The 23,220-nt window shown below is 41.1% G+C and overlaps 1 protein-coding gene across 1 annotated transcript in view; it reads left to right on the forward strand.

Moving 5' to 3' along the window:
• Window positions 1–23,220, forward strand: part of KHDRBS2 (KH RNA binding domain containing, signal transduction associated 2) — a 554,229-nt gene that overhangs the window by 501,977 nt on the left and 29,032 nt on the right. The window lies entirely within an intron of this gene.

The raw sequence follows: 23,220 nt of genomic DNA on the forward strand, positions 1-23,220 counted from the left end.
GTTATAAATATGGATACATGTAAATTTTTAAACTTATAACAGTTTAAAGTATTTATGTAATTTTTATGCATGCTCTACACATAGGCGTCTTTATAATGGATGTAGGGTATGCAGTGCACATGGGCCCTGGCACAGCACACCCTTCACCCATAGTATACTTACCTTGTGCTGGAAAGTGGGTCCCTCTTCTTCCACTGCGCCATCTTCCCAGTGGCATCTTCTGGAAGATGGTGCATGTAGTGAAAGCAAAGACTCTGGCACTGTGCCAGAGCTTTTGCTCTCTTGTCCACATATGCCATTTTTCTGCCTATCACTTAGATAATGGCTCCACCGAGAAAAAGTAAACTGTTTACTGGCAAAAGGTAAAATGCAGGTCATGGGGGACAGGCCCACTGCCCAAAGAAGGGGGCCAACTGCACATGAGCTCCCTCAGGCATTAATACGCCACTGGTTCTACATGCTATGGTGAGAAATGGAATAAATTAAATTTTTTGTGCAAGTTTGTCTTGAGTTACTTAGAAACTCACAGCTTGTAATAGGCTGCGAGTTTCAAAGTGCCTTCATAACCCACATGCGACACCATGAGTGTTTGCTGATGAGAAAATACATGAAAATAATGCAAATAACAAAGAGAGTCATTACACTGTATGCAGGCTTGTGGCTTTGAAGTGGTGTAGTAATTGGACTTTCAAAGTCACATGATTTAGACATCATTTGCCCTATAAAAGTATCACTTTTGCACTGATCTCACTAATAGGTTTTGTGAAGGTGGAGGCAGGAGAGATAGTGTGGTGTGTTTGGTTTGTTGCAGGATGGTTACTAGGAAGAGGATGGAGGGTCAGGAGAGCAGGGAGGAGGAAGTTAATGTTCATTTTGATACCCCAGAGTTAGTGGAGGAGGAGGTAGAGGGAGAGGCTGCAGTGTGTGCCCCAGGCAAGACTAAAACTGGGTGCAACATGTGCTTCTCTTATGAATACAACTGTGCACTGGTGCATGAAATTGTGCCAGTGCATGAGAGGTTGCTAGAGATAGAGTCACACTTTACATCCCTGGCCCGAAGAAGGTTTTATGGCATGGGGTTTTTGAGGCAGTGTATGCTTTGAATTCCTGCAAGCAGTGTTGACAACTATAAGAAACACTTCTCTGATGTTAAAAGGGTTTTCAAAGCTAAAATGGCAGAGGAGCTGCGTGAATTCAGGAAGACAGACTGTGACTCAGCAGTCCCCGTCCACTTCACTTTGTTTGAGGAGAAGCTGAAGCAAGTCATCCCACCTTAAATTCTCCCCGGGACACATATTGAGATCGCCGTATGTCAGACATGACCCAGAGAATTAGTGCCCAAACAAATGCTCTACTCTATGGAGAAAATATGGTGCTAAGAGAATCATTGGCTGCTCCTACCACATCTACTGCAAGCAGCCAAACCACCACCCCACCAATCTCTGCTCCCAACACTCGCCATATGGCCAGTGTACATACACTTGGTGGTCGGCCTAAAGGTCAAGGCAGGGGCATATATACAAGCCAGCACCAAGAAAAATGTAATTTTTTTGTGTGAATGTTACATTTTGTTACTCACAATTGTCAGTTTAGTAAATATTTTTGCTAAAGTAAATTGCATCTGTTTTTATTTTCAAAATTACCTAACGTGTATACTGTAAATATATTGCAAGAAATTAGTGACTACTAAAACAAGGGATGTATTTCATATATTGTTCACAGGGAAAATTTCTAATGGAAATGCTGTACTGTAATTTGACACAAAAAAAAACATACCTATTTTGTCAAGTGTTCTATTTAACCAAACCTACCATATGACTTTTTATAAAAATATATGCCAGCACATCACATGGGAAAATGTAAGTGCCCTCTGCAATGACAATAAATACAGAAATATTTAATACAACCATACCTGGGTAATATATCACCATTAACAGATTTATAATATCACAAATTCTAATGTGAAGTAAAGACATATCCTTTCATGAACCTCATTCCCCTTTGTGTATTTACAACATCCTGAGATGGTGATGGGTGAGAAGTCTACTTGCTGTATACCTTAATGTCCCCAAGATCAGACATATCTTGTCCAAGGGCAATGGTGTTTACCATACAGCTGGCAGTAATGATGTCACCAACTTTCTGTGGGACATTTGGAAGAATTCTCCCTGGCCTTTTCAAAAAAGAGCAGAACCCTGGTCATCAAAAGCCCAAAGGTGCACTCTATAATGCTGCATGTAGCAATGTGAGCAGGATTGTAGTTACTGTATGTTGAGCAACACCTTGTGGATCAGAAAGAGGTGTCATGAGCCAGGTTTGACACCCATATCCTGAATCACCTGGGGGATTTAAAGAGGGGGATAACATTACAAAATGAACTATGTAGCCTTTACATTGAATAAATAAAACACCAGCCAAGTTTATGGTTGCACTTAAACAAATAACACAATGTTAACTTGTAATCTATTTCAAGACACATCACAGGAAGAGTATTTAGGTGGCCACACATGAATCCCAATACATATACAGCAAATTTAAACATAAAGTATATGTGAAGCAGATTGTCTGTTTCACTTTAAATACATACTCGTAAGAGGCCATACAGCTTCTACACCAGAAAAAGATGATATTATGAAAAGCAAGTATTGCATACCTACTAGCCAGCCTACAGCATGTCTCCACCTTCCAATTTGTCCCATAGGGATGACTGGTGTAGGATATAGGCATCATGACAAGATCCTGGATAACCTGAAACTACACTGAGAATTTGCAGGTGAACATCACAGACCACCTCAACATTCAGGGAGTGGTAGTGATGCCTATTCACATACACTTCTTTCCTCAAGTGTGGTGCTCTGAGCCCAATGTGGGTACAATCTATGGCTCCAAAGACATTTGGGAATTCTGCAAGCCTATAGAAGTTGTTCTTCCCTTCCTGACCCTCTGACTCAGAACTTTGGAATGAGATAAGTGTGCACCAGTTAAATGCAAAAAAGAAGTTCAAAAAAATTGAACCACAAGACTCTATTAGAGAGTACTCTTATAGCCTATATAAGTACTAATTATAAAACATAACTTTTATTATATCAAATAACTTAAAATTGACTTACAAAACAGATATAATAGAATGTATTGAGTGACAAGGATAATCCTTTCTGTGATTATCAAAATTATCTGCACTAATAAACACTGCTGTACAGCTTATACACAACACTACTGCTAATCAAATTCTATCTATACATTTTGAACTTTGTACTATGCAATAACTGCTGCTAGTAATTACACACTTATTTCAGTTAAGCTGCCACAGTATAAATTGTCATTAATGAATAATAGCAATATTGCTGTTAATTAAATCTGCCTTTGAACTCTGCACTTTATGTCATTCATATATGGGCTGTTATAAATAAGCACACTTTATTATTATGAAACAGCTATCTTAGTATAAACTATAAAGAACACAACTGTGTATTGAGTGACAAGGAAAAAACTTTCTGTGATTATCAAAAATATCTGCACTAAGAAATAATAAAGTGATACCATTAATAGGAGATTTATATTTATGATTTATCTACCACACTCCTTTCGTTTCCCACCTATAGCCAAGTAGTACTTCTCATTCACTGTCCAATACACCTAGGTGCAAGACACTGAACAGTAGAGATGAACATGGAAACGTAACTGGTTGTTGTTTCCCAGGGTTACTGTGGAATACATGTCTCTCACTTCCCACCCTATGCTTTAGGTATGATGGGAAGCAGCAGAACTGTGTAATACAGGCTTCTCACACCCTGACTTTTTCTCTATCCTTTCTTCTAATGGTATCTAATAAGTGCCTTTTGTTGTGAATAAATTACAGCGATTGACATCACTGGAGAGAAATTAATTCAGTCTCTCCACCTTTGTACATGAAAGCAGTAACATTGTTTTTTTATGAGATTTTTTCTTTTTTTTCTTTTTTTACATTGTTTCTGTATTGTAAGTATTTGTATTTGTGATTGTCATCTATATGTTAAACGTCATTATTCCTTTTCATGTTTCGCCACCCTCAGAGAGTTGAGCCCCTCACACCCTTATCTATATGCTTTTAACACCTTTTTCTATTATATCTGTTTTATAAGTCGATTTTAAGTTATTTGATGTATTAAAAGTTATGTTTTATAATCAATACTTATATAGGCTATAAGAGTGCTCCCTAATAGAGTCTTGTGGGTCAATTTTTTTTTATCTTCTTTGCATTGTTGCCGCCAACTCTGAGTAGCATCACCACATACTCCATTACCTGTTTATTTATTCTTTATACATTTTAGGAATACCTGTGGACATAGTCTTTTCAATAATTTTATCTGTATACATATTTTTCAGTAGTAGATATACCTGTGCAGTGAGATATATACCTTATCCTCTCTTTTCCCTTCCCCCCCTTTTTTTTCTCAATGCACCAGTTATATGTCTGGAAAAAGTGGCCTATGTAACCCTCAACACCCTACATCTTACACAATGAAAGGAGCCTATTTCAATAAAGTTCAGGGCACACAGTAATTTATGAAGACCAGACACTGCATAGTTACTGCCAGACAAAGGTTCTAAATCATCTCTCACCTACTCATATAAGTTCTTGAGGTTTGTGTTGTTCAGCCTGAAAAGCTGCACCACCTCCTGATAAGAGAGGGAGTCCAGGCCCATAAAATTCTATAGGTACGTTTAGCATGTACCCTAATGAGCCGCCGGATCTGGTGATGCTCCTGCACCTCCCTCCTATTTTGGTGCCACCCTCTTGGACGGTGTCACCTGGCACACCCACAACTCCTGCACCTCCCTTTTGACACCAGTGGTTTATTACATCTTCTGTGTTAATAGTCCTTAGATGTTGAGTTGCAGTAAACTCACACATTAAATACATTAATATTTTACACATTAATATTTTTGCGAGTTCTGTGCGAGTTTACGACTCGCAGCCTATTACATCTGGAGAGTTGTATGTTTTCCATAGGCAACTTCTGGGTGGTAGGTTTTGCCGGTGCTGGAATAGTTGTTGTGAGTTTGATGCGAGTTTACATGTTTTCAAAGCCTATTACATGCGATGAATGCACACTTGCACACTTGCATTTTTTTTGTGGAGAAATTGCATGTTTTAAGAAATTGCAACCTATTATATTTACCCTTATGTATGGTGCTGTAGAACCCTTATGGTGCCATATACAGTAAATACAATTCAATAATAAGAATATTATTACTTTCACCCTCTTTAATCTACCTTTTATCTGTGTCTTGGTGTGTATCTAGTAACCATCTCTCACTACCAACTACAAGACTTCTGCCACACTACTAACCATTTATGGCATTCCGCATTATACAGTACCTGTTTAGACTCTCCTACACTCTTCAAATGTTTGAATACTCTCTTAAAGCCATCTCATTATTAGTGCTTCAACTTCTGCCATCTATATTACCTGCACTAATGAAACCTCACAACTGCCAAAAGCTCCACTCTTGTTTCTGCTGTGTATATTTCTAATTAGTATGTACTATAAGCTCTCAAATGAGCAGGAAGATTTCTTCTGACTAGCACTGTGGAACACTGTGACACATTACAAATTATTTTAAATAATAATAATACTTTGCACTATGCACTAGATGTATCTGACAGTATGTCCCAAATGTGTCCAGCTACATGCCCTTAATACTGTATGTCCATAAAGATATTCTTATGTGGCCAGGAGAAGGCCCTGGATATGTCCAGAAAGATTCCTTGCATGTGCTTAATAGGATTTCCTATGATCCCCCAGCTGTCATTGCCTTCTACTCCTTTCCTTTAGGACAGGCAGTGCAATGCAGGTAAGTTGTTCAATGTTACAGGAAGTGACACTAGGATGCTGCTGGCTTCACTTTTGACACATGAACACCAGGGCATTTCAACCCCAATCTTTGAGTAACCACAACAGGTCATGATTTCATGATTTCTCTAATAATGCATGAGTTATTTAATCTATTTTACTGGGTCAGTAAATATCCCACCTGTTTCCACAGACAGAAATCTTGAAAACATGACCTATTGGGGGTACTTTGAGGACTGTTTTTGAAATCCCCTGATGTATAGAATTGGATGCTGATATTGACCTCATGCCACTTTGTGATGTGAGATAAAGTACTGCTAGCCAGGATCTCTAACCCCCTACAGTCACTGTATTTCATCCAACTTTACCCCCACAGTCCCAATGTTACCCAACTTTCCCTACCAATAATAAAGGTGTCCATCAAAAACAGACAACAGTGTCCTAAGACTGTCAAGAATCCTTGTGTACATAGGCCCAATATCTCTGGATGCTGCAGAAATGAAAAATCAACTTCAACATTCAATAGGACTTATTCAAAATCTTCCAAGCCTAGTTAATATCATTAATCACATCTATAGCACTATTCTACAAATGTAATAAATATATAGACTATGCCCTTATTACAAATGTAAGAAAGCCAGTCCTTATACTCCTTCACTGTCATGATTTATTTAATACATTTCCAAGGCTGGAACAGGTAGTTAGATATGTGGACACCACCTCTCACATAAAGGCATATTCAGAAAAAAAGTTCTCAAGTAATTTTTGAGTCATTAAAAAATGTAAATATTAAAAATCTATTTAGGGAATTATAAGACTTTGAAGGAACATTTCTCCAATTTTTAATTCAACTTATTTCAATGTTTCCCCACATTGACCTTAAGTCATTGAACTTAAACCATGTTGACCATATTCAGAGTTGGACATAAATGCAAGTTGTAGATTTTTTCCCAAGAAACTTGCTTTTTTTGGCTTATGTGCTTACAACTCTCTGTGCTAAGAGGGCTGGGACAGGGGTTGGAGGGTGCATGAAGATGTGGCCAGAGCACAAAATGGTGTCTTGATGTGAAATGTGTCCAAGATGGCCATCTAGAATGCACCTGTATAGAGAGGCATAACTGTCAGGTACTAAACCCCTGTTGCAGGTTGCAAGTTGATGATGATGACATCCTTGAGCCATATCTGATTAATCAAGTGCATCTATGACACACCTAATTGCTTTAGTTGCTCTATAATAGGAGGATTACAGTGTTCTGATCACTTGCTTTTAAAAAATGTATGGTGTAATGGTTAGCATTACTGCCTCGCAGCACTGATGTTCTGGGTTCGATTCCCACTATGGCCCTAACTGTGGAGTTTCTCCCTGTGCTTGCATGGGCTTCCTCCAGGTACTCCGGTTTCCTCCCACACTCCAAAAAATATACTGGTAGCTAAATTGGCCCCCAATAAGAAAATAACACTAGTGTGTATCTGTGTGAGCATGTGGTCAGAAATATAGATTGTAAGCGCCACTGAGTCAGTGAATGGCCAGATATTTTCTGTAAAGCACTGCAGAATATATGTGTGTATATATAAATAACTGGTAAATAAATAAATAATAAAACCCGTTTCCTACTATATGAAAAGAATGGCTGCTGATATTTTTGTAGACTTAAAAAAGTAAAATATTTATATTAGTGTCTTTTTTGATCTGCAGTTTTCCAGGTTCCAACTTTAGAAGTTTTTATCTATACTCTCCTGCCATTTACTGTAATGTGTATGAATAGTGTACTGTGTTTATGAGCATGTTTTGTGCTCACAGTGGTGTTACATCTCCTGTGGTATTTGGCATATATGCTCCCATAACTTGCAGGGGGGTGGGAGGAACTTTTACTTTCAATGCAGATTTGGGCCCTCATTCAGAGCCGCTCGTTAGCAGCAGTACGCTCGTAGCGTTCCGATGTTGTGCAACCACGCATGCGCCGGTGTTACGTAGCGCATGTGCGTACGGCTGATTGCGATCTATTTTTAAGTCGTTCGTCAAATAGCGAACAGGAAGTGACATGTCAAATGTGATTGACAGAACAGGCCGTTTTTGGGCAGTGACGGGGTGGAGATGGGAAAACGCAGGCGTGTCGAGGCATTTTGTGGGCGTCCCTAAATTATCTCATGCGAACGGCAAATGTGATCAGAACGAGTCATACGTCACTGTCTGATCCACTTTCCGATCAAACTGCTCGCACAGCTTGGGGTCTGGTATACTCTACCACAATGTCGATGGGCTCGTCCCCCTCCCCGTGCCTCTTCGATGTTTCATCGATGTTTAATTTTTACCCAGAAAAGCAATCAGCTTTGATTACAAAACTTGCTTGTAATGTGTTTAGCAACTAGTTTTTTTTTGGAAGCACAAAACCGTACGCAGGTGAAATACTTAGCTGCTAATTTCAGGATTAGACAATCAATTAGCGTACCATTTTTTTGGCCAAAATTTATTTCTGATTTTTGATTTTGGGTTTATGTTATTGCAACAATATTGTCATCATGTTTGCGTTTTTTCTCCATTTTTAATGTTCCCGGAAATTTCACAGCCATTTTTTTATGGAAAAGTGTTCCTTTAAACTCCGAAATGGTTTTTAACCCTTTAGAATCTTTTTTTGTTTTTTTGGGGCCGGGTTTACCTAAAAACCATTTTTTGAATAATGTCACAATACAATGGTGAAGATTTAGAATGTTTTTATTTTTTTACACACATTTTTTGTTTTTTAAGGCCATTTGCCAGTTTGCAGGTCTGGATAACGTCACAAAAATGACATAATGAAATAAAAAACAAGAGTGGCATTTGGCCAAAATAAAATAACACACATTAAAAACAATTCACAAGAAAGGAGAGGGAAGTTTTGGCCCTTAAGGAATATGGGTCAAGCACAGAAGGATTGTGGGAAAATTAGCCAGTGCTGTCATCGCTTTTTGCCCCGTTTGGCTGGGGTAGGGTGGGAGCCGGTCCGGGATGTCCTTTGGCTGGCCTCTCCAGAGGCAGATGTTGTGGCCTCTGGACTAGGCAGAGGGCTAGGCACATTTGGAGGGATGGCTGTTGTGCCAGAGGTGGAGGATCCTGATGTTCCGGCAGGTAGGGAGGCCAGCTCCACCATGTGCTGGCGAACGAGCTGCTCCAAGGCATTGGCAATTCGGATGTTGGCCCTGGTATTTTCCGCCAGGGCCTGACCAATGGTCACGTTGGCTGCAGCATTTTGCTCCATGGCCTCCGCCACCCGTAGCAGACTGGCGTCCATCCTCAGCAGAATCTCCGTGTGGTGATCCGATTTAAAATTGAGATCCGTGAGGAGGGCCACTGCCTGTGAGGGGATTGCCCTGGACTGGCTTCTGCAGGGTCCCCAGCCGGATCTACTGCTTCCTCCCCTGCAGAGCCAGCAGAAATTCTGTGGCCAAGGCTCCCCTCTGGAGCAGACTCATCCGCCTGTGTCTCTGTGAGACAAATGAGAAAAGAGGAACATTACAATCTACATATTATCACAAACACATTTCTGAGTTGGTAACATAACAACATTTACCTGGGACAACATGAGGAGCCACAAAGTCTGGCATGTCCGTATCCATGTTGGACACGCCAAACACCTCCTCATACTGCACACACCCCTGTGCCAGCTCTTCCAAGTCATTCAGCTCCAATGACACAGGGGTGGGACCCCCACCTGTCCGCCTTGCATGCCTAGCCCTCTCTGCCAGTTTTTGTTTCAGCCGATATTTATAATCGGTCCATCTGTGGGTGATAAAAAATGCATTATTCCTGCAGTATTTGGGCCTGTAACCACTTATATTAAAAATGTAGTTTTTACGTACCGGCGTTTGACATCCCGGGCTAGACGTTCAAACTCACCCACCCTATTGACAGCACTGGCTATCTCCTCTCACATTTTCCACTTCTGGCTTGAACCCATATTCCAATCTGCCTGTGGCAGGGTGTCAACCCACATTTGTACCAAAACCTCCATCTCCTTTCTTGTGAATTGTGGCTGCCTTTTTTTTTTCGTTTCTTTGGTTGGCATACTCGGCCCAGCAGCCTCTTCCATGGCATCCTCCACACCTTTTATACAAATTTTTTTTATCATTTACATGTCCAACTGTCTCTAAATTCGGGGTCTAATTAATCCTTTAATCAGAAAGAGAGAAGTACTTACCGGGTGCCTCTTGGCCATCATTTTGCTGGTCTGTAGCCATTTTGATCCAAACAACTTGAACTACACCAGACCGTTTTGGCTTTTCCGTGACGTATTTATACATGCGTCCTTATTTTTGGTACGCATCATTGATTGTGCGCTCCTATGATCCGTCCTTAATTTGAGCGGGAATATAAAGACTATTTATTGATATGGGTGACTCGAGTTGAGGTGGCAGGTGTTGATTGTTGGAGGTATCGTGTGTAGTAGTGGATTGTTGGCGGGATTAGTGGTTGTGAGGCGTTTTTTTGGAGGTGGAGTTGGTGATTTTTATTTTTTTGGCTATTTTCCGTTAATTTTTTTTTCTAGCGGATATTTTGTTTGTTGGTTTTTTTGGGAGTAAGTATTTTTTTCATGTCCTTTTAAAAATAAGGGATCTACAAACTGAATTTCTTCATTTTTATATTTAATTTTGTTTTTTTCAGTTATTTTGGCTTGGCCCCAGAGAAGTTTTTGGACTGTGACTTATTGTTCGACTTTTGGTAAGATTGTATTTTAACATTATTTGAAGAATTTGATGTGTTGGTCTTCGCATATATTTGGAACATTAATGTCTTATTTATATTTTTTTATATCATGCATTAACACTAAATATAGCGTCAGTTATTGGCAAATATATTTCCTTGGTTTTTCAATGTCAAAATGCGAACTATTTAGCGCACTAATGTTTCCTTATTCTCCTTCGCAAAATGCGAACTATTTAGCACAATAATGTTTCCTTATTCTCCTTCGCAAAATGCGAACTATTTAGCGCAATGTTTCCTTATTCTCCTTCGCAAAATGCGATCTATTTAGCGCAATAATGTTTCCTTATTCTCCTTCGCAAAATGCGAACTATTTAGCGCAATAATGTTTCCTTATTCTCCTTCGCAAAATGCGAACTATTTAGCGCAATAATGTTTCCTTATTCTCCTTTGCAAAATGCGAACTATTTAGCGCAGTGTTTCCTTATTCTCCTTTGCAAAATGTGAACTATTTAGCGCAATAATGTTTCCTTAATCTCCTTCGCAAAATGCGAACTATTTAGCGCAGTAATGTTTCCTTATTCTCCCTGGCAAAATGCGAACTATTTAGCACACTAATGTTTGTTTGGGTATAAATTTGCCCATTCTTTTTTGTCCTCTCAATGTAGGGTTCATTTTCTAAATAATGTGTGCTCCCCCTATCTTTTAACGCATTTTTGTTTTTTGAAAAGAATCAAATATGGCCCACAAAAAATCTAACCTGAATTTCAATTTTGGAAATGTAGGTTGTTGCACTCATGACAATACCCCGGCATGTAAGCATCTTTGGATTTTTAACCTAAGATAAGTATATTTTTGGCTTTACATTTTAAAAAAAAATAACTACCTGGCTTCCCATTTCAGGTTGATGTTGGTCGTATTGTTTTGGCCATGCTTCCAGAACCCGACCAACCTCAATCTCGTCCCAGGCATAGGCATCGTAAGCGTGCAAGGCACAAGATAGTTAGAACACGTGTCACCCTTTTTGGAATGCCTGATGATGAGGTTTTACGACGATACCGTCTTCCTCCAAAAATCATCATAGACACTCTCTCATTCATAGAGAGTGATCTTGAGTGGCAAATTGACAGTCCTACAGCAATACCATTACTTACGCAATTAATGGCGGTGTTACATTTCTGTGCCTCAGGATCCTTTCAAACCACGGTGGGAATAGTGGCCGGAATCTCACAATCCTCATTTTCAAGGATCCTGAGGGCAGTGATGGAGGCCCTTTTCAAGCACCTCCATCATTTTATTAACATGCCATTGTATATGGGTTCCCTTAGTGTGGCGAAGGCCAATTTTTACCAAATAGCTGGCTTCCCACACATCATAGGGGTTGTGGATGGTACTCACATACCACTTCAGCCTCCAGCACGGCTGGAGGCAATTTTTAGGAACCGAAAGCACTATCACTCACTTAATGTAATGGTGGTATGTGATGCCTCCCTCCAGATCCTGTCCCTGAATGCAAAATTACCCGGGAGTGCACGACTCATTCGTCATCCGGCAATCAGGGATTTGGCATAAATTAAACAACCTACAAGCTGGTGATGCATGGCTTCTGGGTAAGTGGAGACCTTTAGTTGTAACCAATGCAAAGCTTGATACACAGTGATCCTGATTGTTTGTTTTGTTTTTTCACAGGAGACAGTGGCTACCCTTGCACGCCCTGGCTGCTCACTTCTTATTTGGCTCCCACACCAGGGCCACAAAGTGAGTATAATTCCACACTTACAGCCACCAGGCAGGTGGTGGAGCACTGTATCGGCCTTTTAAAAGGCCAATTCAAATGCCACCACCGCTCTGGTGGCGAACTCATGTATTTGCCGGCTATGGTTTCGAAAATTGTGGTCCTGTGTGGGATCTTTCACAACATCGCCATAAGGAGAGGTGTCCCAATGCAGCCAGAGGATGCCTTACCTGAGGATGGCCCCCCCGAGGTTGGTCGGAGGTCAGTATGTGGGGGGGCCATACGCGATGATGTGGTGGCCCGATTTTTAAGGTAATTATTCACAAACATTTACTTAATTGTCCCAATGTCTACATGTACGATTGAAATGTGCCTTTTTAATCTTGTTTTTCATTTTTTTTTCTTGTCTTCCTTTTCAAACCATGTAAAAACGATACCTACTACCTGATCCACTAAATTGTCTACATGTGGCCACATTGGAACTAACTTGTTGAAAAATTATTTCATCGCCTCATTTGTGGATTCATGTTGGCCTGCTACTTATTTCAACAGTTCTTGAGTGTTGTTTGTTTTTTTTGCGTTTGGTGTAGGTTGTTTTTTGTAGTGTGTTTTCACTCTGTGAATTGCTTGTCACAATTGACTTTCTGTTTGTGCTTGCTGTGTATTAAAGTTTTCTTTTCCGTTAAAAAGACTGTTTATTTACACATTACAAGCACGTGTAACCTGTCTCAAAAAATGCCACCTTTCATAATGCCGAATCCTGTAATGTGTGAAATTGTTAAGTCTTTGAACATGCTTTGTGGCTTAGAAAAAACAACAAAGGTATTAGGGTGAATCAGTAGTTTGTTAAAAAAGAGGCCTAAGCAGGTTTCAGTTTCTATTTACATTACCCACCACAAGAAAAACAACAAACTGTTGGTTTAGCCACAAACCTATTGGTATGGTGAGGTGTTTAATGTGGCAGCTTACATACTTTCTAGCCCTTTGTACAATCTAATTTACCTTACTTTAAAGAACATGACCAAATAGTGGACTTATGGAAGGTTAAACGATGTAATATTTTCAGTCAAGAAATGAGACTCGTTAACATACAACGCTATTTTATTTTGACAAAAAAACATAACTAAATTACAAACAAACTAAAAATCAGCTCCGAATGAGCGCCGCCATGTGGTCGAGGACCACGAGCATGGAAATGATGTGGCCATGCAAAGCGGCCAAGCCCTCCTGTATACCATGCATCCGCCTCTGGGATCCTTAATGAAATGACACCTTACATTATAAGTTGAATAAACAAACTAAACAAATAAATCTAGCTGCAAACAAGATCCAGTTTTGTGTTAAAAAAACAAGTACTGGCAAATGCTAAGATGGTATCAATACTAAATTATAAATGAACACACAAAAAGACGACCCAAAAAGGACAAAGTACCCTTGTTAGGGTAAAGCACAAAACCCCAAGAATGAGTGTTTTCACATGTGTGATATGTATCAGTGGAAAATATCCAAGACATGGTATATCCAATTAAAAATGAATTTTTACAACAAAAGAAAGGTAAACATACCGGTCATTGGGCTGGCTGGTCTTGGAGGCCCTCCATCCTCCTCCTCCTCGGAGGTGGGTCAGTGCTGGTGGGCTGAGGGAGGGGAGAGGGTGGAAATTGTTGATGGGCCGGAAAATCTAGGGGGTGCTGGAGGGGAGCATGAAGAAAAGAGAGGGGGGTTGTAGGGGAGGGTGAATTTTGGGGGTGGGGCAAATTGGGAGAGTGAGGGGTGGAGGGGGACTTGGGGGAAGGTTGGGGAGATGGGCTGGGACTGGTCGTCGGCGTCAGGGGCCGAGCCCGGCGCCGAACTCTGTGGCGAGGCTGGATTCTGCGTTCAGCCCCTAAATGATTAAGGAAAAAATTTTTAATTTTTTTTGGGAAGGGGGGGTGTGGAAGCCAAATTTACAACACCAAAAAAATTACAAACATTCTAAAAAAGGAAAACATGCACACACAGACATGTGTAAAAAAAAAATACAGGGCTAGACTGAAAACAAACATGCACACACAGACATGTCAAAAAACAGGGCTAGACTGAAAACAAACATGCACACACAGACATGTCAAAAAACAAAAAACAGGACTAGACTGAAAACAAACATGCACACACAGACATGTCAAAAAACAAAAAACAGGGCTAGACTGAAAACAAACATGCACACACAGACATGTCAAAAAACAGGGCTAGACTGAAAACAAACATGCACACACAGACATGTCAAAAAACAACAAACAGGGCTAGACTGAAAACAAACATGCACACGCAGATAGGGCCGCAACAAACAAACAGGGCGATACTGAAAACAAACATGCACACGCAGATAGGGCCGCAAAAAACAAACAGGGCTATACTGGAAACAAGCACACGCAGATAGGACCGAAAACAAATCCTACAAACAAAAAAAAACACTTACTTGCAGCCATCCGCTGCCGAAAACATGCCAGCAAGCGGGGGGTGTGGCACCGCAGATCCGACCACCTGCACTCTAATTGGCCTATATTACAGCGTGAGCCGAAGGAGCGCAGGTGGTGGCGAACCTCCGCATAGGCTGATCGCTTGGCCCGGTTGGTGATGGGGGGAGGCTGGCTGTTGATCCTCCGGTCCATGACCTCTGTGAGGACCAACAGCTCCCATGTTGTAAATGCAGAGGCTCTCATGATGGCAATGATTTTTTTAACAACAAACAGTTTTAATAAAGGCCAGAGAAAACTTTTGATTGGCTAATGTACTTTGTAAATTAACAGGAACCATTGTATTGGTTATTGTATGAGTCATGTGTCCTACAGGCTCCAAAATATAATGTGAGTTATGATAGGCTTCATGCAGTGACATGCGTAAGCTAATTTAAATAAAGAAATTTAAATCTGAAAATAGGAATATCCTAAACACAGGAAAACAATAGGATAATTGGTTACAACATGTTTTTTTGATAAAGTAAACCACTGGTGAAACCGTACGTATTCTGCGGGTAAAATGACACACACGGACAACAATAAAGTTTATTGAAAAAGAAAAAAAAAATGGATGGCAAACATGTGAAGAGCAATTAAGCTAATTAATATATTGATTGGCATGATACGATTAAAGTATGTATGCAGAATGAACAAGCAGGTAATCGAAATCTGACAGGCCCACTTCCGGTTTGGACTTGTGCGAGCGTTCCCTGCAACCAAATTGGGAGATGGCCGGTCGCAATTTTGCTCGCTCGTTAGCTAGAGGAGGGGTTGGGAGACTTTGGGGTGGAAGAATAGCTATGAACGAACTTTCGAGCGAGCGCTGGAATTTATATTTTCTCGCTTGTTCGGTGAACAAGCATACTGCCGCTAACGAGCGGCTCTGAATCAGGCCCTTGGTCACATCTGGTGTTTGCAGTCAACTTTGCAAATTTAGCAACATGCAATTTTTTTTCCGGAGAGCATTTTACATTTGCGCTTAGACACAACTCAAAATATTGTTCTGTACGTCTGAGGGGGACAGATACAGCATGTGCATTTGTGCAAAATGTGATGTACAGTATGTGAGCATAGCTGGCAGTTAATAAATAAATTTACTCTTTGCACTCTAAATAACTCCTACTTTTAATCTTATTAAAGCCTTATATATATTCCATGGACAAAATGCTTTGAAAAATATGTGCTCATTTTAATATTATACAATTATACAGTATGAAAACAAATATTTATAATATATTTTTTTAAATTGCAAGTGAAGTAAGTCATTAAGTTAATTCAAATATGGCAGAATGTCAAAATAACATGACACTTCTTTCATCACATTAATGTTTCTAAAACTTTATCATGCAAGATATTGACTTATATTTAAATATATAATTTTATTACAAGACAACTGTTACAGTATAAAGTGTAGACTTTTTAAAGTGACAAGCAAATTACAGTGAAACTTACATGTTTCCAATTTAAATGTTTTGTAAGATTTATTTATTTCTGTTAGGTGCAATCAAGTAGATCCAAATCAAAGTTTATAAAAACACATTAGTGTTTCAGTGCATACTGTATAATAAAATGCATTCTATATTACTCTCTTACATGCAAGTAATTACAGTGGCTATAAGCTCATATTCATCATCTTTTTTACAGTTTACTTTCTTACATTATGAAAACAATGTTTTATTCCAGAAATTCCTAGCACTGCCAGAGCCATAACTAGACACATAAGGATAACGGGGAAGGGTCTGTTGACACAAAAGGAGCATGTGGAGGAGACTGATGGCACATAGGGGATCTATGGAGGGGTCCAATGACATATAATGGGCATATAGAACATTCTAATAGCATATAAGAGCTATATGAAGGGCTCTGAATATGAGGGACATGTATAGGGGTTTAATGGCACATGATGGTGATGCAGATATGTCTGATAGCATAAAAAGACCATTTGGAAAGGTCTGAGGTACATTTTTATTGGCCATGTGGAGAGGTAAATTCTTATGACATCCAAAAAAGTAATGTGCAATTGCTGAGACTATATATTTTTCTCTTCCATAGACATATATCTATCTCTTTATATATAAAATAAAGTCCCCGGTTTAGGGGTCTGCCTGTTCATTTGTGCTAATCTCTTGAAGCACTGGACAGATTTTGATTGAGTTTGTACTATTGTTTACAGCATTGGTTGAGGAAGGGTTAGGTGTATGAACCGTTCATCTGAGACAAAAGGGAGAAAAGTAGTGACGATTTTAGTGTAGCAAAGTCACAGAAGAAAATCTTGCACCAAGCTGCTTTTTAGGAGATTTTCAGGTCACTGAAACAGCAAGAGACAGTGAGATCCAATCAGAGAATGCAATGTTCCCTGTTGCTTAGTAGCAGCCTAGAGAGGGGAGGGAGTCAGGGACTGAGAATGGTTACCATTGAGGCAGAAAGTTCCAACGAACCTATGAAGATGCCCTCAGTAGCTAGAAAGGAGCCAGGGGAGGCATAGCTATCAGATTTTTTTTTTTTTAAACAACCATTGGAACAACATATAATGATTTACATTCAATTGTGACAAACATCAGACTGCCACCATCAAATGGTAAAAATACTATCATCAGAAAAAAAAACATCCCCAAGCTGAACCTACAGGTGAACTTTGGCCAGTGGTGGATCCAGGGGAGGTGATCAGGGCAATCGTCCCTGTACACATAGCCCCAATTCCTGAAAGTCCCACCCACCTACTTACAAAGATATGTCACACACAGGCTCAGCCGGGCAGCCGCTAGCGTGGCTGCTGCCTGTCATCAGCAGTGCAGGCGTGCAGGTGGCTGCAGCGCAGGACCAGCATGACGTTCATGTGACAGACTCTCTGCAGCCAGAGACTCTGGTAGAGAGTCTGTCACCGGCACATCGCTCTGGTTCTGGGTGTCCGCGGCAGGCCCGCTGAGTCGGTGTGCAGTCGGGAAGCCGGTGGACCTAATCCCAACAGCCGGCTTCCCGACTGCTTAATCCCAGTGAGGGTTAAATGACAGGCATCTAAATATAGACACCTGTCATTTTACAGATGCCAGGAGACCGGCGCCCGGCATCTCAATCAAAGGGACGCCAAGCGCGGATAGCCGCTGGGGGAGTAGATTTAGGGGAAGGGGGGGTTAGTGTTAGGCACCCCTGGGGGGGACTTAGGGTTAGGCCCCCCCCAGGGGACTTAGGTTTAGGTGGCGGGGAAGGGGGGGTTAGGTTTAGGCACTTAGAGGGGGAATTAGGGTTAGGCACTGGAGGGGGAAGGTTACCATTAGGCACCCCTAAGGGAGGGTTAGTGTTAGGGGGTAGAATTAGGTTAGAGAATACATACCTTGGATGATTGGGATTTCCTCCTCTGCCGGGATGCCGCTGTCAGGATTCCAACCGCTGGGTATGGGTCCGGTGGTAAATCATACCAATTCCGCTGAGTTATATAGTAGTAGAGTCTATTCTCTTCCACGGCTGGTGGCTGCCCCCCCTTCATCCTCCTTTACGCATGCGTAGTGAAGACAGTGAGGAGTGATGCTGAAGGTCTGTCAAGTCGGGCGCCATCTTGAGCAGTGGAGCAGACTGGGCTGTGACAACCTGGTTGTCTGCTGGTAAATGCATAATCATTGTTGCTGAGTCATTGTGGAATGTGGAGCATATCATTAGGGTTGGTGGTGGGGTCTGGTGCATATGTGTAGCTGGAGTAAGCCTGCTTGTTCGTCATATTGTTAATGTGGTTGGTGGGTCCAGGGGGGTCTGGTGGACTGGAGGAGTCTGCTTGTGGAGCATATTATTATTGAGCGTGTCCGGGGAGTCTGGCACAAGTGGAGCTGGGGGAGCCTGCTTGTGGGCCATATTATTATTGTGGGAGGTCCAGGGGTGAGTCAATATTATTCTTAAATCGCCCCCCTAAAAGTAAAGTCTAGATCCGCCACTGACTCCAGCCACCGCTCCTCAACCATGAAGTTCTTCCTCTTCAGTGTGATGTTCCCACTCAACCACATGCCCTTGGTGAACAGGAGGCACCTCCCATGGAAGTCAGTGCTGTTCTCAGACAGGGGTGCCATGGCGAGGAAGCTCCACAGGAAGTGCTGGAAATACAGGATACATTGTGCAAAGAGGACAGAGCCGAAGTGGGTTGCTAGTACATAGTATAAAATTAAGTCCCTGGTAGGTGTCTGTCTGTTTGTTTGGGCTAATCTCGAGAACCATTGGATGGATTTTAATGCAGTCATCACTATACTACAGAGCATTTGGCAAGGAAGGTTTAGGTGTATGAAACATTAATGTGTTACAAAGCAGTGACAATTTTAGGGAAGCAAGTCAATGAAAAAATGAATCTCCAAGTGCTTTCTTTGCTTACACTGTCTAATCCATTAAAATATATGACAATGATGGACTTTATTTTATACAATGTACTGTAGAAATGGATAAATATCTGGTTTCTCCTGAAAAAATTGATGTAAGCCCTAAATACTGATCCTTAATTTCAGTTTTTCCCTTTTTTTACCATTCCTATTTCATGTATGTGCAAAACAATTCTTTAAATTCAAACATGTCCAATTCCTGGTAAGAGTCTGCTTTGGAATGACAATAAGTAAAGCCCAGGGACAGATATTTAACGTGGCTGCAGTTGAACTAAGTGGAGACTGTTTTGCTCATGGACAACTTTACGTCACCCTTTTGCATGTCACATCAAAACGAAATCTTTTCAAGTTAACATCAGGTGAAAAGATACTAATGTAGTCTACAAGGCAATCTTTTAAGACGTCGGTTAATAAAGACTATCGCCGTAAATTCAGAATTGCTCCTGATCAAGGCTAGTATTTGTATGAGTATATATTAAAATATATATTTATGTATATATTAGAGATGTGTGGGTCCAGTTCTCAGAGAACCGACAACAACCAAATTTAGGAGTTTCGAGTCGAACCGAGTCCGAATCACTTTGAGGTGCTGGGTCGAACCGAGTCTCGGTTCGGATACTCCCGCAGATTTAGAAACTGAACTCGGGTTTTGGATTGCATTCTAACAGGTCAAAATTATGTAATTTTAGCTGCTTTTTTTAATTAGTTCTTTTAAAAATACAGATCTAAAACCAAAACCAAAACACGTAATGATGGTTTTGCAAAACCAAAACATGAAGGTGAATCTGGATCCAAAAACAAAAAACAAGGGTCGGTGCACATCTTTAATATATATATATATATTTTATAAATTTTTGCTGTGCTCTCTCCCCCTCCCTCCATTATTATTACTTACATGCTCCATTGCTTCTAAGTTAGTCATCATCAGTCTTTTCTTCTGCTTCTAAAGTATTCTGCTTCTTTTCACTCAAGTTAGCCGGACACTTCTCTTTGCTAGTCTTGCCTTTATTATGAGACATTATAGCATCATGATGTCGTATTCCCCACTCTGAAAACACTAAACAGATGGAGAAGGGGAGATTGGCAGACAATGGGGAGCTCCACCCATATAAAATGCATTGTGACAGGTCCTCCAGTACCACATCTGGGTAGGTAAATAGCACAACTATGGGCTAGGCTTGCATAACACCCATGCCACCCACAGGGCATCATGCCCTAGGTGCTGGCATCGCCCAGGGCTGGCTCCAGGGGTCTGAGCACCATGTCAGCCCGGTAAGCTGCGCCCTGCAATCGCACATGACTGAAATAACGTCACTTAGGGGTGTGGCCTATGGTAATGAGGCCACACCCCTAAGTGACGTTATTTGGAGGCCTGCCTGCATGGCATGCCTCCAAATAATGTCAGGCTGGGGTAAATCCCAGCCCTCCATCACTGGCTGGGCTTCCCCCAGCCCTCTCCCTTCAGTGAATGGATGCCACGCACATGCATGCGGCATCCATTCACACTTAGGGGTCCGGCACCGCTGTACAGCTGCGGTGGTTGGGGTTCCTAACCCCCTGATTTGACCACTCGTGGGCCACTTTGGCCTACGGGTGGAACAGCAGGACAGTACTGTCCCGCTGAAATTGGGATGTTCAGGAGGGGTGCGCCCTCTATGGGTGGCGCTCCTGAGTGACCGCACTGGTTGAACACCCCTAGAACTGGCCCTGGCATCACCCTATCTATGGCCCTGAGCACTATAGTACAGCATGCAGTAATAAGTCCTAGATGTGGCCAGAAAGATACCCTGCATTTGCACAGAAAAATATTTTTATGAGACAAGCAGAAGTTTCTAGAACATGTACAAGGACTTTACTCTAACTTAGACACTTACAAGCAAAGTGAACATACAGTAGTTGTGATACTCACTCTGATTGCTATGTTCAGGGTTATGAAACTTTTCTATGCCTAAAACACACAGGTGCACAAAGCGCCCCTCTGACTCTAGCCATAAGCATACTCCCATGACTGTATAAAAAATATTTTTCTGTATGCATTTTTAAGGCAAGCTAGAATTATACTATTTATTATAATAGTTTAGGATATTTTTTTTTTTAAACTCCTATGTGTGTTACTCACTTTACCTTGTTATTTTTGGGTATGCTATTGTGAAGCTTGCTTGACACATAAAATAGTAGTACTTACAGTAAAACTTTATGTATTGTATAAGATTTCACATTCTACTCCCAACTAGCAGAACTATGGGGTCACATGTCTTTGGTTCCTACAGTTACCAAGTTACTTACCTTCATCAGTGTTGCTAATGGTACTGTATCTCTGGGACTCGCCACCCTGCAAAAACTGAAATAAATGCACTGCTCACTGTACTTTGGCCCTGATTCAGAGCCGGATGCTCTGAAAGAGCGATCGCTCTGAATCAGGGCGTTTTTTTTTTTTGAGCGGCCTACTGGCCGCTCGCAAAGCTGTGGGTTACCACCCACAGCTATTGCGAGCGGCCAGGATGATGGTCACGATGGTCAAGACCATCGCGACCATCGGGCTTGCGCCGAGACCCTTGTGCTAGGATCTCGTGGCCGCAAGCCTCAGAGAGCTTCTGGCTCTAATAGAGCTGGAAGTTCTCCCACTGACATCACTGGTGATGTCAGTGGGGCCACCCACAAATGGCAGGCATTCGCATGGGAACGCCTCAGTTTGTGAAGCCACCCCCACGCCATGCCTCCAAAACAGCTGCCCCTTTTTGGTGCGAGACCCGGAGTGACGGAGCGCCCATCGCTAGCAGGGTCTTGCGCATACGCACGTTGGAGCCGGCTCCGGCGTGCACATGCACAGTGGCCTAACATCGACCAGCTCGCAAGCGCATAGCACTTGCGAGCGGGTCTGAATCAGGCCCTTTGTCTATACTTATTGTGCATATGTGTAATCACATAGGCTTACAGGCAAAATAGTAGCAGTCTTGTTTGACAAAAACAGATCAATACAGATGTCATCTATACATATTTATATTTATGTGGCTCAAATTACATTACTGTCATTTTATGTTTAACTTTGCTAAAAATGAGTATATGCCTGATTCAGAGTAGTACACAAACCTGATGTAGTCCATTCTCAATATGGTTAATTTACAGATATACTTTGTCTTCTATCCTTCAACCAGTCCTCTTGTCAGAAATATATATTGTCCCCTAGACCTTGTGCTCTTATCTTGTGTATGTAGATCTGTATTTAATGCTTCAGCACAATTAAAACAAATCACATAAATTGCTTTATTAATATCCAGTGTGAAACTGACGTCTGTATAAAAACTAAAATAACATAAGTTAACATATTTGTTAGGTATGACTAGTTCTTCAAGAAAATATGATGACACTGTATTATCAAATTGTCTTCCACAGTGTCTTTCAGAATCATAAAGCTCAGAATATCTTCAAATATCTTAGCCATAGCAAGAGTCGGGATGACTCTTCTAGGTCACAATTTTGTTCCATTTATCAAAACTGGTTCCACATCAACATTCCACCAGGCTTGTGGAAATGATGGTTTATGAAGGAGACATTAAACATAAGAAAATATTGGCTCATCAATTTAAATACTTGTTCTCTGATTTTTAAAGAAGCATATGTACTAAGCTCTGGAAAGTGAAAAGTGGAGAGAGATATAATACCAACCAATCAGCTCCTGTTATTTTTCAAACACACCCTGTAACATGACAGTTAGGAGCTGAGTGGCTGGTAGTTTATCACTTTCCAACTTATTACTTTCCAGAGCTTAGTACATCTCCACCTAAATGTTGTGAAGTATAAAGCATTGTTTAATATACATCAATTCCTTAATACAGTATTTGCATTGTAAAATAATGCCCATGAACCTGTGTCCTATATCAGTACATGATCTTCTATGCCTTCAGTTACTGGGCAGAGCCTTCTTTTACAAATGCAAGGCCCTTTTCAATGTCCATTGTGGTACCTCCTTATGAAACCCCACAGACATGCACGTGCACATATACATGTTAATTTCTCTCTCTGATCCTTAAGGAAGTTTTAAGTTTGCCACTGTCTCCAGCCCTTACTAACCTTAGTTCTCTCATAATTCTCCATCTCTATGATGCTCTCTCTACCA

Source organism: Taudactylus pleione, unplaced genomic scaffold, assembly GCF_031769625.1.
Source record: "Taudactylus pleione unplaced genomic scaffold, aTauple2 ptg000678l, whole genome shotgun sequence".
In the NCBI taxonomy this organism is placed as follows: domain Eukaryota; kingdom Metazoa; phylum Chordata; class Amphibia; order Anura; family Myobatrachidae; genus Taudactylus; species Taudactylus pleione.